At 43.0% G+C, this 15,024-nt stretch overlaps 1 protein-coding gene across 1 annotated transcript in view; it reads right to left on the reverse strand.

Moving 5' to 3' along the window:
* The window catches only part of large1 (LARGE xylosyl- and glucuronyltransferase 1), an 86,754-nt gene extending 78,879 nt beyond the window's left edge, over positions 1-7,875 (reverse strand). The window contains exon 1 of the mRNA XM_068717163.1: positions 7,337-7,875. The gene's annotated coding sequence lies outside the window, so the exon portion shown is untranslated. The remainder of the gene's footprint in view (positions 1-7,336) is intronic.
* Positions 7,876-15,024: the final 7,149 nt, after the last annotated feature.

The raw sequence follows: 15,024 nt of genomic DNA on the forward strand, positions 1-15,024 counted from the left end.
ATACAGGATAACATACACAAAGTCCTGCACTCGTACAGCTTTTTAGATCACAACCGTGTAGCAGAGAGGCAATGCAGAACAAACGGTTAACGCTCACTGTTTTAAATAAAAAAGTGACATACACACATTTCTGTCTTTTCCTGTTCGGTCCAAAAAAATATGTAATTCTTGATTTAATGGATAGAAACAGGGGGACTATTTTCAGGCTCCAATGAAATGCAAAATTAGTTTTGGCTTCTGAATTTAATCATTAAACCAAGAATCTGAATCAAAAGATTCCCACCACAAATTTTTTTGTTTGAGTAGAAATTAAATGGACCAGAAAGCACTTTTCAAATATGAAATAATGAATACTGTCATCCTCACATTGGTGTCCATTCAGTAAATGTTCCATAATGGCTTATTAAGACGTGATAGGAGCGAGAGGACAGAGGCACATTGCTTGCACCATATTTGGCAGAAGGGAGCAGTGGCACTGCTGGTGAACAGCTGGGAGATAAAAAGTAATGACATCCAGTAGGGCTGTAGAGGATTCTACTCATTAGCAGAGGAGCCTTCTGCATTCTGCCTGCTGAATCTTCAGCCTCCTATTTTTCAGCTGCATCATTGTACTCAGAGAAACACAGCAAAACAGGCCACACGCTTTCACAAGCCCAATCTTGTGCCGTGATCCTGACCTAACTGTAAAGGAGAGAAGGCTGATGGAAAAGGAGGACAGAGCAGCGAGGCACGTGGCTCGTTTCTGCTTAGTGCCGAACACTAGTGAAGTCAACTTCCTCTACCTTCCAGTGTGAGCAACACTGTGGCTGACCGAGCGCTCGGCAACCACAAAGAAGCCGTGCTCATAGGGTCATTTTATCCACCTCATTGATGAGGTCATCTATTGATATTGAAGTAGACACCTTTCTGTAAAATACAAAGTTGTTTTTTGTATCGTCATTGTACAACAGGGTTGCACAATGAAATGCAGATTGCAGTCCCATTTTGCAATACAGTTTCAATACTGTTCAACAGCATCACAAACTATTAGCTCCAAAATTACCATAAAGTTGAATCAACACCTCTTTCAAATAACTCTAAATTACTAATATCTATTACTATTACCGAAACAATAACTTTTATTATATTTATGTTATTCTACTATATTCACTGCTGCTGTTTTCCATCATTATTCTGCTTACTTCTCTCATATGAATCATTTGTGTCATACGCATTGAATGTGTTGTAACTCTGTTGTGTTGTTCATTGTGTACACATGACATCTATCACACTTCTGTCCTCCTGATGGAGGATCCTCCTCTGGTGCTCTCTCTGAGGTTTCTTCCGTTAAAGGTTTTTTTAGGGTGATGTGAGGGCTCCAGGTCATTTTTATTGTTGAGGGTCAGAGTAAGATTCCATTTGTGTAACTTTGGCTTTTAGATCATTACAGCTGGATGGATGAATTGTCTTTAGAACTTTTAGACTCTTTGGTGCCTGATGGGCTGGAAAAATATTTGTATGATGATTATTATTTGTTATTCTAGGAACGATGATAAATAAAATGCACTCTGGCCTTTCGTGCCCTCCCAGTGTGTCTGCGCGAGGAAGACTGCGTTCTTCAAATACAAAATACAACACATGGCCTAAACAGAATTATGAAGTTATAGCCATTTTATAATTTAATAATTTTTCATAAATAAACTACAATTTATTTAGTTTATTTTTCCCATTAGCTTATTTTCTCATTGCACAGCTCCTGTCTTCCTCAGTTGCTCTGCTTCCAGTGCTGCTTGTTTTAAGTAGAGCTTTTATCCAATCAGATTTCACCTCTATGTCTCTAGGTAAGAAGAGAGGCCCGAGGCCTGCTGGAAACCTGTTGCAGTTTAAGTAAATGGAGACGATATTGTTGATTGTCATAGTCTTCAACCAATCATTTCTTTAGTTTGACATATTGGGCGTATTCTTTGACATGCCAGAGCTTCCTAGGTGGCCTACAACTACGTCAGCATTAACATGCAGCTCAGCAATAACGTGCGGTGTGATTGGTCAGTGGGCTAGCGTGACTGTTGTGAAGCTAGCTAGCAGAACTTAGTAGTAGTAAGAGTTCAAGTTGAAAGATATGTAAGAAGTTATGACATTGATATGACATTTTTAGTGTTTTGCTTGGTGTAGCTTTGTTTTTTTTAACACTCAATGGCTGAAGGAGGAGAAACGGATTTGGGAGTTACTGGCAACGCCTTTCTGGAGAAGGACATTTCCAGAAAAGCTGGACATCGAAAGAAAGGGTCGGCCAACCCCACAACTAGCAGCCCTGACCCAGACAGGAAAAGGATTTGTACGAACTATATTCCTGGCTAAGTGTTGGAGAATGCGTTTTATTTGGCACTGAACGTCTTGGTGTTTGGAGCTACGCTACGCTAACCTGAGTTGGCTAACCAAGGCAGCAATAAGACACCATATCACGACAGGACACTGACAAGCTACAGTGCTTTTGAAAACTTTAGCTGAGACCCGAGTGGATCTACAACTCAACGAACACGTTCTCAGGAGGACCTCTGGCTGGAACTGAACCGCACCAATGTTCTGTAGAACCGCAGTGAAGTGCTTTTGTGTTTTTACATCTGCAGTAGCGTTACTACTGTGTTAATTTGTCTATGGTGTCGTTTTTATGATTTGGTTAATATTGTTCCCTCTGATGTGAATCATAATTGAATGATTCGTGCTCTTCAGTGTGTGGATGAATACGTGTTTCAACGCTGCAGTGTTGCTGGATTGATTTGTCATTCTTTGTTGTCATATAAATATATGTGACTGGTTCTTGTGAGGTTGTTCTTGTCATTGTGTTAATTACATTGATTTTGACTTTATGCATTGTCCGTTAATGACGAAGCATCCCGTCATACACGTATTCATGTATCTGCACTCTACAATTAGTGTATTTGTAGGTGTTGAGCTTCATATTTACATGAAACAAATAACCTGTAGGGGTTTGGGTCAAACATTTGATTCTCTGTTTGGGCTTTTGTTTTCTTTTACAAAGCAAGAATTATGGTCTGGAGAAATGGGGATTGTGTGGCGATTGCTTTAGCTCTGTTTGAATCAGTAGGGAACAGCTGCTTAAATGCTGCGTAGCGTCTGTGCTGCTGTTGGTTTTCCTGCTAAGCTAGTTTAGCTTTAGTTTCCGTGGTGGGAGACACTGACTACACAAAGAGGAAGAAAGACTAACATCAAAAAATACAGACATTTGTCTAAATCAGATTGCTGAAGTCACATAATAGATTCTACTGAACTTCAGAGAGAAGACACTGAACACCTAATGAGGACTTCCCTCTCAGTGAAGTCACATTACACAGCCAGTACGGAGTGAAGGAAACATTACAGCTCTTAACATATTTTGAGGTGTGAGAGTTGTATCAATACATCTATCCTCCTATATCAGGGGTCACTAATAGAGTCCGAACCCAGATGCTGTTATATCCGGACCTGGACCTAAAAACGGCACAGCTTATCCAGCCACTCGTTCAGTGGTCCAGGAAACACATCGACCAATTACATGCATCGTAAATTACATCGCTGATGCTACTCAGCCAATCAAATATGTGTGTTCTGATAAGCTTCCCGACTCAAGTGAGATTTACACACACAGGGAGACGGGGGGGAGACAGGGAGAGACCGAGTAGTCAGAGAATAATACATGAGTCAGAGAAGTTATTTCACATGACGTTCTCCAAAAAGAGAAAAGTGTTCAGATAGACCAGAGTCTTTAACCAACAATGGACAGACTCTTATTGGTGAATGTTGGAAGCAGAACACAGACACGGCCGCGAATGTCTTTGACCATCGGACAATGCGTCCCGGAGGTTAACATATTTTTCCCGCTGGACTCTGCGATGCTGGAAATTATGTGATGCAAATATTCCACCAGTTCCTGTATCCACTATGTGGCGCTAGAGAACACTTGCAAACATGCATTATGTTGCTCTACATCAAGTGCAGACCACATCATGTAAATGTCATGTAAATCGGATTCCGTCTGTCACATAACACTGACTTCCTGTTGCCTGTAGGCGCTATGACTTTGAGAGAAAATTGGCTTGTAGACATCCTCAGGCAATGACTGTTATCAAGCATGGCAAGTTTGGGACAGATTCAAGCAACTCCAGTGGAGTTACATCAGCTTGTTGTTTAATGGCGAATCATGTAAAATAGCCGCTACACCGCGGCTACGCCATTCCATCAAACGTAAAGCTTTAATTAAATTTTAATTTGCAAAGGTATTTAGATTGTACTGACCAAATTTGAAGTGGATCTGACAAAGTCCCTAGGAGGAGTTTGTTAAACTATAGCGACTAGAAATCAAGGGAAAATTCAAACAAAATCAAAATGGCCGACTTCCCGTTCATTTGTAGAGCATGGTCCCAAGACACTTTTTTTTTTAAATCTCTATCTGATACATGTGCCTACCAAATTTCTTACATGTAGGTCAAACGTAGCGCTGGGGCTGCCTTTTTGAATATTTGTAGGGGGCGCTATTGAGGCAATTTGAAACGATCAAGCCAAAAAGCCATATGAAATATTTATTTCCATCACCAATGACACATGCACAAAGTTCCAAGGCTTGTTGAGCATCCTAAGCCACAGAAAAATAAGCTTCATTTTTCATGATGACTCGTTGCCACGGCAACAGCGTTTAATGACAACTCACATTATTCATGATGACGCATCATACATAAGAAATTTGGGGCAGATTGAATAAAGTACCTTGGAGTTACAACAACTTCCTCGTTCATGGCGAACGGCACGAAATGTGCGTGATATGGGCGCCACATAAAACAAAGGTTGTTCAATGTCAGTAGACCATTTTTGCAACTTTGCATCATTAAAGTCTTTAGATCATCCTGACTAAATTTAAAGTCGATCGCATACATTCTGTGGGAGGAGTTTGTTAAAAGTACATCGCCTGAAAACGATGAAAAATGCCTAAAAATGCAGAAAATGGGAGTATTACTGTATCGCCCCCTAGTGGTTGTATGGAATTAAAATGTGTAGGTATGTTACAGGACACAATGTGGACAGATGCTACAGATTTCGTGATGAGAGGCCACATGGTTCTGAAGTTATATATATTGCTGTAGAAGGCCACGCCCCTATGAAAGAACACACACACACACCACACTGAAGGGCCGTGCAGCGCGGGAATTGAACCCTGGTCCCTCTTGCTGTGAGGCTGCGACAATGTTCAGACTCAATGTGCAAAATCATTCTGACATAAGTCAGGATGACGATCAGTACAGCTGGATGATCAGAATGCATGGTTGTATTCTGTTTGCTGCTGCTTAAATGAAATGACTCCAGGGCTCTGATGGGAATCTGTAAGCTGCAATAAATCCAGTGAGGGACATGCTATCACACAGTCCCAATTAACTCCAGGAAAGGGCTTGTTTAGCAACTTTTCTTTACTGGATCAGCACACAGTGGGAAGGACAACATACACAGTCTGACATTTTTTGTATTATTTCTTCCAATTTTAGTCCAAAGACAAAAAAAAGCCAGGGGGTTTGTGGCCGTATCTACAGTGGAGGCAGTAACTACATGGTGATGAGTGCACCACCTGAATGTGGCTGTTTAATGCCACCACAGGCGCCTCCACGCTCATTAAGGAAGACGGACAGACACAATACTGACGCACTACGTCCCCAGGGACACATGGAGACATCGACTGTCTTCTTATTGACTCATAGGTGGAAGAGTCTGTATCTATCTAAATGCTTAATTGTCTGAGGTGAGGTGAAGTTGCTCAAATGCTTCCAACACACGCATGTTATAGAGACCTTTTCCAACCAAGATAACTTGAAGTACCAAGTCAGAGCTTGCTTTCTTTGACGCGTTGCTTGAAGTTGTGACTCTGGTGTACAAACTGAGAGTGAAGTCGAAGGCCTTCAAAAGTGGAATGTCACCAATGCTGTGTTTCTTAGTTCCTAAAAACATTTGAGTTATTCCATCTGACAGCAGCAATAGATGGCTTTAAAGAATACACGTTTAAAGAATACACGTTTGATGTCAGTGCTGCAGTTAAATGTTTCATTCTGCCTCAATACAGACGAGAACGTCAACCACAAACTGATCAGTGATTCTCTGCTGGTCTCTTTTATAATCATGTAAACTGAGGATCTTTGGAATTAAAATGGTCAGATAAAACAATTAATCTCAAGACATCAGCTTGAGCTCTAGGACATTGCGGTGGTATTGTCACACATAGACCAACATGATTAATCAATGAATTGACAAAATAGCATCAATAAGGACAGTAACCATTGATAGCAGCCCTACTCTGGGACCTTGCGGTTTATACTTGTCATTTTGTGTGACATTTTGAGACTAAAGGCTTAATTGGTCATGACTGGTGAATCACCATTAGTTGTTGCAGTTTGATGAAGTTTGTAACTGTTGTAAGACCAGTCCACTCCGGGTCAGGAGTCACTGGATCTTAGATCAACCCAACCAGTGAAAATCATACTTTATCTTGAAATGTTGTCATTTCCATTAAATGTTCCTTTCTGGTCTGAGAAATGTTTCTTCCTCACTGCCTCACATGAAGTTTTCCATGGACAGTATGAATACATGTAATGTCACAAAGATACAGGTCAACCTCAAAAGAAAAACAATGGTCATTGTTCCTCTGTGTAGTTGAAATCAAGTCATTTTCACACTGGAGCGGTCCAGCCAAAAATAATTTGTGGTCAAAAGGAAAACATAAAGAAATCATAACGTACAATAACTATTGACAGTAACAATATGAATGGTTTTATATGAATGTCGTTTGATATAGCTTACTGCTTAGGGTGTATACATGTATCTTAACTTTAAATTAAAGCTGGGTTAGCTCAACGATGCTCTGCTCACTGCGCGCAACTGTTGCCTTCAGACTCTCTCCGTGTTACGTATGGCTGTTGATGCGCCCGCGAGCTCAGGAACAGCACGCGCAAGGACCAGACAGGGACACTAATTAGCATACTTGTAAAAGACAAAGGAGGACGAGTTTCCGGATTTCTAGAAGATAACGAGTCGCACAGCTTCTAAACTCGAACTCGGGTTGTGAACCCATGTGCTGCCCCCCCCTCTACATTTGGGGTTTGGGGGGATTAAAGGACCGCTTTGCCCGGGTTGAGCCTGACGTTACTGTTGTATCGCTGCCTGAACTCTAGACATAAAGAAACAAACAGAGAGGCTTTCATCAGGGAATCTTAAAAGGTTATAATAACAAGTGAAAATCACACATTTCGTGCTAAAAATGTCGCGGTTTAAAGCCGAACGAGGGTCTGCTGGTCAGACGCGAATAACTGCGGATGTCACTCACCTGATGCAGAGGCTTTAAAGTGCTGCTTTTAGAACGCCTTCATTAAATACTGCCCTGGTAATAAAGCTAACGGTGCTGCTTCAGAGACTGGCGTCTATACGAGTTCTGCTGGCGCTAAATGAGAGGGTGGTCCGCCGCTGACTTGTTCCATGTAGTTGGATCTTTATCGGGGTGTTTATCCTCAGCTGTTAGCCTCGTCCGCCAGCAGCAACATCTGAGTCGTTATCTTTCCTTCAAAAATCTCAGACAGATTTGTGGTGTCTGCTTCGCCACACAGCAGCTTCGCTCTCCTCGCAATCCCATTAATAGCAGCGGGTCTGGATTACTGTAACCTGCGGCAGGCAGCGACACACTGTCGGGGAGGAGAAACGGAACGCGGCGGCCTCGACAGCAGGAGCACGGAGACCCGGTCGGGGCTCTGCTGAAGCTCAGTTAGCCCAAATTCCTTATTGGTGTCCAGTCAAATATATATCCCTTCCACAGAGGTAGTCCAGTATCGTTCTGCTTGTGTCTGAGTTTTCGGCCTCAACACAGCAGCTTTCTTCCTGACAAGCATCCATCGTCCAATCACAGCGCTGCATTCAGAGAGGGGACGGAGAATAACAGGACTGGATCATAGCGGACTGGAGTCTGGATTTGACCAGGACTCGTGGAAATAGAAATAAACTTGGCACAAAAAGGAAATTAGTGTTTGGTAGATTATGTCTTTGTTGTAACAATGCTTATTGGCAATACATCTTATACTGTTGGAAAGCCTGTTTATTTCCCTTTTAAATGCAGCCACATTTGTAAGGAACATGCATTTGTGGGATGAGCAGCAGAGCTGAGTATGTGGGTTGCGCCCATGAAAAATGTGCCAAATCTTCTGTGCCAATGTCAAACTGCTTATTCTGCCACTGACTCTTGTTTGGTGTTGTTTGGTGGATTGGATGATTGAAGTCTGAAGAAACAAGACATATTGGCAATTTAACAATTTATTCATTTAACAGTCAGGAGCCTCAGTAGCGTGTGGAAGAACCATACACGGCCACAACAGCCTGGCACCTCCTCCTCATGCTGGTCACCAGCCTGGTCACACACTGCTGTGGGATGGATTCCCATTCTTCAAAAAGCATTTGTCGCAAGTCAGCCAACGTGGTTGTGTTGGTCACTCTGGCACGAACAGCACGCCCAAGCTGATCCCACAAGTGTTCAGTGGGGTTGAGGTCAGGACATTCTCTCCACTCCCAGATTGTAGAGGTAGTCTCTGATGAACCCTGCTCTGTGGGGGTGAGCGTTGTTATCTTGGAGGATAGAGTTCAGTCCCAGACTGTGGAGATATGGGTTTGCCACTGGTTGCAGAATCTCATCTTGATATATCTCTGCATTGAGATTGCCTCCAATGATGACAAGCCTCATTTTTCCAGTGAGGGAGATGCTGCCCCACACGGACATTCCCATTAAAAGCAAGGGCACATGGGAGAAGTTTGCCTCCTTTTTGCCAACAATCTCCTTAGCTTTATTCAACAAACCTACTTAGTTAGGTTTAAAAATGATCATGATTCGGGTTAAATTTAACTCTTTTCTGGCAAAAAGATGTGTGAAGCAATCAATAAAATACGTTTGTTTGAATGTTACCTGTTTAAGGCTTTGTTTGTGCTGAGGAGGACCCGCGAGTAGCAGAGAAGGCTACACTGGTGCCAAATCACACCTCATAGCATAGGATGAAGGAGCCGCAGCAGATGCAGCCGGTAGTGGCGTTGGCTCAGATGCTGAGGGAGATTGCAAGGATAATAATACATTTTATTTCTATAGTGCTTTAAAAGGTACTCAAAGACACTTTACAAGCTAAAAAACAGAAACAATTGAAGCAATTACAATATAGACAAAATAGATGACATAACAATAAGGAACAGCACAAAAAAACACACGTAACTAATTTTACAGGTTAAAAGCAGATTTAAATAGTTGAGTTTTAAGTGCAGTTTTGAAATTGGCAAGTGACGGAGAATGTATGAGGTGCTAGAGGAGGGAGTTCCAGAGGGAGGGGGTAGCAATAGAGAAGCCCTCCCCAGGTCTGGTGCTTGGACAGAGTAGGAGGGATAAGGAGGTTAGCATTGGCACTTCTGAGGTTGCGTGTTGATGCAGCATGTCCGAAGCATATGAAGGGGCAAGGTTGTGAAGTGCTTGGCATGTGATGAGGAGAATCTTGAACTGGATTCTTTGCTGTATGGGGAGCCAGTGGAGGTTTTGAAGGACTGGGGTGATGTCGTCTCTGGTGGAGTGGGAGAGCAGACAGGCAGCAGAGTTCTGGATGTATTGTAGTTTGTTGATGATTTTGGTGGATGAGCCGTACAGGATGCTGTTGCAGTAGTCCAGTCGAGAGGTGATGAAGGTGTGGAGGAGTGTTTCAGCGGCTGAAGAGGAGAGGGAGGGGCGTAGATGGGCAATGTTTTTGAGATGAAAGAAGGCGGTTTTTGTGATGTGATTGACAAGATGTTCAAAGGAGAGGGTTTGATCACAGATTATACCAAGGTTACGGACATGTGTGGAAGCAGGAACAGTGGTGCCATCAATGCAGAGGGAGAAGTTGTGGTGGGATTTGTTTAGTGATATGGGGATGATGATCAGGATTTCAGATTTGTCACTGTTGAGTTTGAGAAAGTTGGCTTGCATCCAGGTTTTTATATCTGTGAGGCAATTGGTAATTTGGTGGAGATGTAGAGCTGGGTGTCATCAGGATAGCAGTGGAAATGGAAACCATGGTGGCTTTTGATATTTCCATGGGGTAGCAGGTAGAGGATGAAGAGAAGGGGACCGAGTACCGAACCTTGGGTGACACCTTGAGAGACTGTGTCAGACTTGAATTTATTGATACTAATGAACTGTTCATGGTCGGAGAGGTATGATTTGAACCAGGAGAGGGCTGTGCCAGTAATATGGAGGGAGGACTCAAGACGGGAAAGGAGGATGGAGTGGTTGATGGTGTCAAAGGCTGCACTGAGGTTGAGTAGTATTAGGATGTTGAGAGAGTGGTCATCAGAGGAGAGGAGGAGGTCGTTGGTGACTTTGATTAGGGCAGTTTCTGTGCTGTGATGAGATCGGAATCCAGATTGAAATGGTTCGTATGGTTTGAGTCAAGGTGGGTTTTTAGTTGGTGGGGATGTCAGGGTCAAGGCCAGGCTTTTTAAGGATGGGTGTCACTGAGGCGAGTTTGAGGGTGGAAGGGACAAAGACAGTAGACAGGGAGGAGTTGATGACAGAAAGGAGGAGTGTGCGGAGGGCTGGGAGACAAGCCATGGCTAAAGTGGAAGGGATAGGGTCCAGATCAAGCCAGAAAGTGATTTATTGAGATCTGAGGGGGAGATCAGGGAGAATAGGGAGAGTGACCGGTCAGTTAGTGGAGGATTTACAGATACAGGGTTGGACAGGGCGGGGCTGGAAGTAGCCAGTTGGTTGTAGATGGTATACATTTTTGCTTGGTAGAATGACAGGAAGGAGTTACAAATCTCTGCTGTGGAAGAGTGGGAGAGATTGTCCATGGGTTTGAGAAGTTTATTTACTATGGAGACCTTGGGGTTGGCAGAACCGGAGTGGATGATGCCAGAGTAGTAAGTGGAGCGAGCAGTATTGAGAGACAGTTTGTATTGCTGTATGTATTCCTTGTAAGCCAGGGTGTGTACTGTGAGGCCGGTTTTGTTGGAGAGTTGCTCTAGTCTGCATTTCCGGGATTTCATGAGGCGGAGTTCAGTGTGAATCTGCTTGGGGGGTGCTGCTAGCTGTTTAGGACTGAGTTGCAGCTACAGTGGTGTGTGTGTGTGTGTGTGTGTGTGTGTGTGTGTGTGTGTGTGTGTGTGTGTGTGTGTGTGTGTGTGTGTGTGTGTGTGTGTGGGGGGGGGGGGGGGGTACCTGTAAACAGACTGTGACCTGGGTGGGTTGGGTCCTTGCTAGCCTTCTTGTGTAGACGGCTAGCATATACCGTGTCCAGAGTCGGGAGCTTGGTTCCTACGATCCTCTGCGCGGTTTTAACTACCCGGGCCAGGTCTCTCCGGTTCTCTGCAGTGCAGCTGGTGTCCCACACGGTGGCACAGTGGCACAGAATTGTCTCTATGGTGCTCCTGTAGAAGTTGACTAGAAGCTGAGAGGGGAGTTTGGCTTATTTGAGTTTCCTCAAATAAGCCAATAAGCCTCGGTGGGGCAAATCGCGGCGCACACGCTCCCGGTAGAATCAAATTTGTACCTTACCTATGTGTGTGTAACGAATGCTGACATGAAATATGAAAAACAACCAGTTGTCAATGTGCAAGCTGCCAGTTGAATGGTGATTTAAGCTACTCTATTGGGTTCATATATTTGTAAATCTGACTTATGTAGTGTCAGTGCCTCATCAGCCACGAACCTCACCGCACGTCACTGTACTCCACCGCGTTCTGTATCCTCTGTGTGGCGCTACAGAACACGCCCAAAACATGCGTTATGTTGCTCTATATCAAGTGCAAACCACATAGTGTAAAAGTCATGTAAATCGGATGCTGTTTGTCAGAAAACGCAGATTTACTTGTGTCTGTTGCATTCCGCGGTAAAGACTAAAACTAATACTGAAACTAATAAAAACTAAACTCAATCTAAGCATTTTCAAAAAATAAAAAATAAACTAAACTAGCAAACCCGCTTTAAAAACTACAACTAAACTGAAATTGAAAACAAAAAGTCAAAATGAAATAAAAATAAAAACTAGTGAAAAATGCAAAACTATAATAACCTTGGTACTCAGTATATTGTATTCATGCATAAGTCATTTTGCTCTGAACTTTGTTGAACTTCACCGTGTCTCTGTTGTGCAAAAGAAGAATTCTCCCTTGCCTGTTCACAAAGATAACTAACTGTGTCAGACCAAAAGTCTGGGACTGAAATTTCTGTAACATTGGCCATCGGCCCCCACCATTGCTCATTCTGTATAAAGAAAGCTTGATCACTTTTTTCTTGGTTCTTCCTCACTGAGACTGTACGCATTCTGTTGTCTGCGATGAGTGAACCTTCTCTGCGCAGAGAATAAATACTTAAAAGACAGCCTGGTTTTCGATATTTTATTTAATTAACCAGTAAAAGACTCACACAAAGCGGGTATAGGAATATTTTCTACCACACCGTGGAGCAATGTGCTCTTATGTCTGTAGATATACACCCGTCATTGTTTACATAAATACATACTCCTCCACCGTTGCTCTTCCCGGAATCCACAGTCCTGTCTGCTCGGTAAACACAGTGGCCTGCTAGCTTCGTCGGGGATGGTGCTATTTAGCCAGGTCTCTGTGATAATCATCACACAGCTGTCCATGCGGTGTGAAGTAATCCTCAGTCTTATTTCGTCCATTTTGTTTGTAAGGAAGAGACTCGGTATTGATGGTCTGTGAGGGTTGGCTCGTAGCCTAGCTCGTAGGCCAGCTCTCTTGCCCCGCTTCTGCTTCCTTTCCTTGCGCCGCCTCGCAGGTAAGATGATTATTCCGCTGGGCTCCTCAAGACGCAGGATCTCCGTTGGGATATAGTTCAGGCTTTTAGAGGTGTAATCCCATTACTAAAGTCATGATGTTACACACTCCGGTACAGTAGGTGGCGGCATGCACCTTAAACGTTGGTTTGTAGTCCGCCAATAAACTGAAAGAAGAAGAAGATCTAAAACAAGAGGAGAGGTAAGTAACACAAAATAAAACAGGACTTTTTAAAATGGAACATTTATTTAAAACACACTCATATCAGACTCAGATGGTAGCACATTTAATATGGTTAAGGTAATTGGCATTGAGTGTAATTTAGATTGAATTCATGGCTTTATCTTTTTTTCTACTGAGGCAAATGTCTCTGGGGGAGGATATCTCCCTCAGGGAGTAATTACAACCATCTGTATAACATTCTCTCGCTCACACACACATCCACACTCCTCTGTTTCTCATTCGATATTAAGTCAACCAGCCAAAATGAAAACTCCCTATAGAGCCGGAAGCAAAGAGAGAGGAGGGTTTTGCTGATGTAAACAGGCACTGGTTTCTCTCCCACTGAGCTTGCTCTGCAGGGGAGAGCAGGGATCCACGGGGTGCACCAAGCTAACCCCCATGACACCAGAGGCTAATTCTGCCTGGACCTCCTGTTGTGTTAGCTTTGTTCTGTCCTCTGATCTCTGTGTCTGGAGTAATACAAGACTGACTGACTTGAGACTGAAAACTTGAGACTGAAAAAAGCAGAGGTTCTCTCTGGGAACATTCTATTTGAGGTTGGCATGCTGCGTGAAAACTATTTTGCGAATAAATCATTTAGCCTTAATGAGACCTCAGGGGAGGCAAACTAAGTTGCAATTCATATTTGTGTTGGGGCCTCACACTGCCCGTCATATTTCTACAGACCTTTTAAAAATTCAAAAGCATTTCATGCAAGCTCTCAGTTAACATTAGCATTTCAGATAAAAATGTCTTTAAGCTTAAGAATGAGTTCAGCGAGATTAGCAGTGCTGCACCAAACAGGCACACACACACACACACACACACACACACACACACACACACACACACACACACACACACACACACACACTAGTGATTGATTCCTGAAAGCAGCTATGCTATCTTCACACCAAACACAAAGAGAAATTTCGCCATGCGTTACTGTGGGATAATTGTTTCTAATTAGTTTTTTCTAGACACACCGGAGAGGAAGAGGGCTTACCTCCATGTAGGTACCAACATTTCATCAACCATGGCTGAAATAATCACTGTTGTCACTATGTTCATGTTGTGGAAGTCCCAGATACATCGGAAAACTAATGCGTCATGTCTGTGTCCATAACATCATCTGGAGGCGCATGTATTTACTGTATCCAGCAAACCACACGTCGGCCGAATTAATCTTGATTACAACAGTGTTATGAAGCCAAAATAAACAGTGAGCAGTGGATTAAGATATGCAGGCTTTTTCATTGACGAAAGACAAAACTTTGGTCCTACGTCGCTCCTGAAGTGAGACACTACGTCACTTGGCTGAAGCCGTGCCTGCCCAGATAGTTGGCAGCTCTCAATAACCAGGATATGGTGTATACAATCAACAGTGTCTCGTATCTTTAGGAGTAAGATAACGGCTTATATGGGTTTCTGATAATTGGCTATGGTGTTCACATGTTCAAACAAGTAAATGGGATACTCCAATAACCCGATCATAAACGTGTTACTCATGTCACACACTCAAAGAGTGCAGAGGAAGGAGGTTGGGGAGGATGGATGGGTCAACAAAACCTTTAACATGGGAAGCCACTGTATACTTCCTGTTTCCAACACAGAGTCAATGTTGACTTCTTTTAATCTTGATCACCATCATTCCCAGATCTCAATCAAGAATTATTGTAACCACAAGGACAAAGGTCCGCTAAACTTCCCCAAGTAAATTTGAACCCAAATCATGATCTTTAATTAAACCTAACTAAGTCACGTTAATGCCTAAACCTAACCAAACCAAATAATTATAAGCTTTGTCACATCATAAAATGTTTTTTGCAACAGTAATTTGTGACGGCATTGGGGAGCTGTCGATATGGGCATCAGGTCAGAAAGCACTTCCTTGTGGTGTTCCAGGGGCAATGACAAGAACATATTTTCACAGATTAATTTGGACCCGCAGAGCTGTCTTCATTTGGTTGTATAGTGAGTTTTTCCTCAGACATCTCC

This window comes from Cebidichthys violaceus, unplaced genomic scaffold (assembly GCF_023349555.1).
Source record: "Cebidichthys violaceus isolate CVI_PGR_0920_01 unplaced genomic scaffold, fCebVio1.0.p SCAF_21, whole genome shotgun sequence".
In the NCBI taxonomy this organism is placed as follows: Eukaryota; Metazoa; Chordata; class Actinopteri; order Perciformes; family Stichaeidae; genus Cebidichthys; species Cebidichthys violaceus.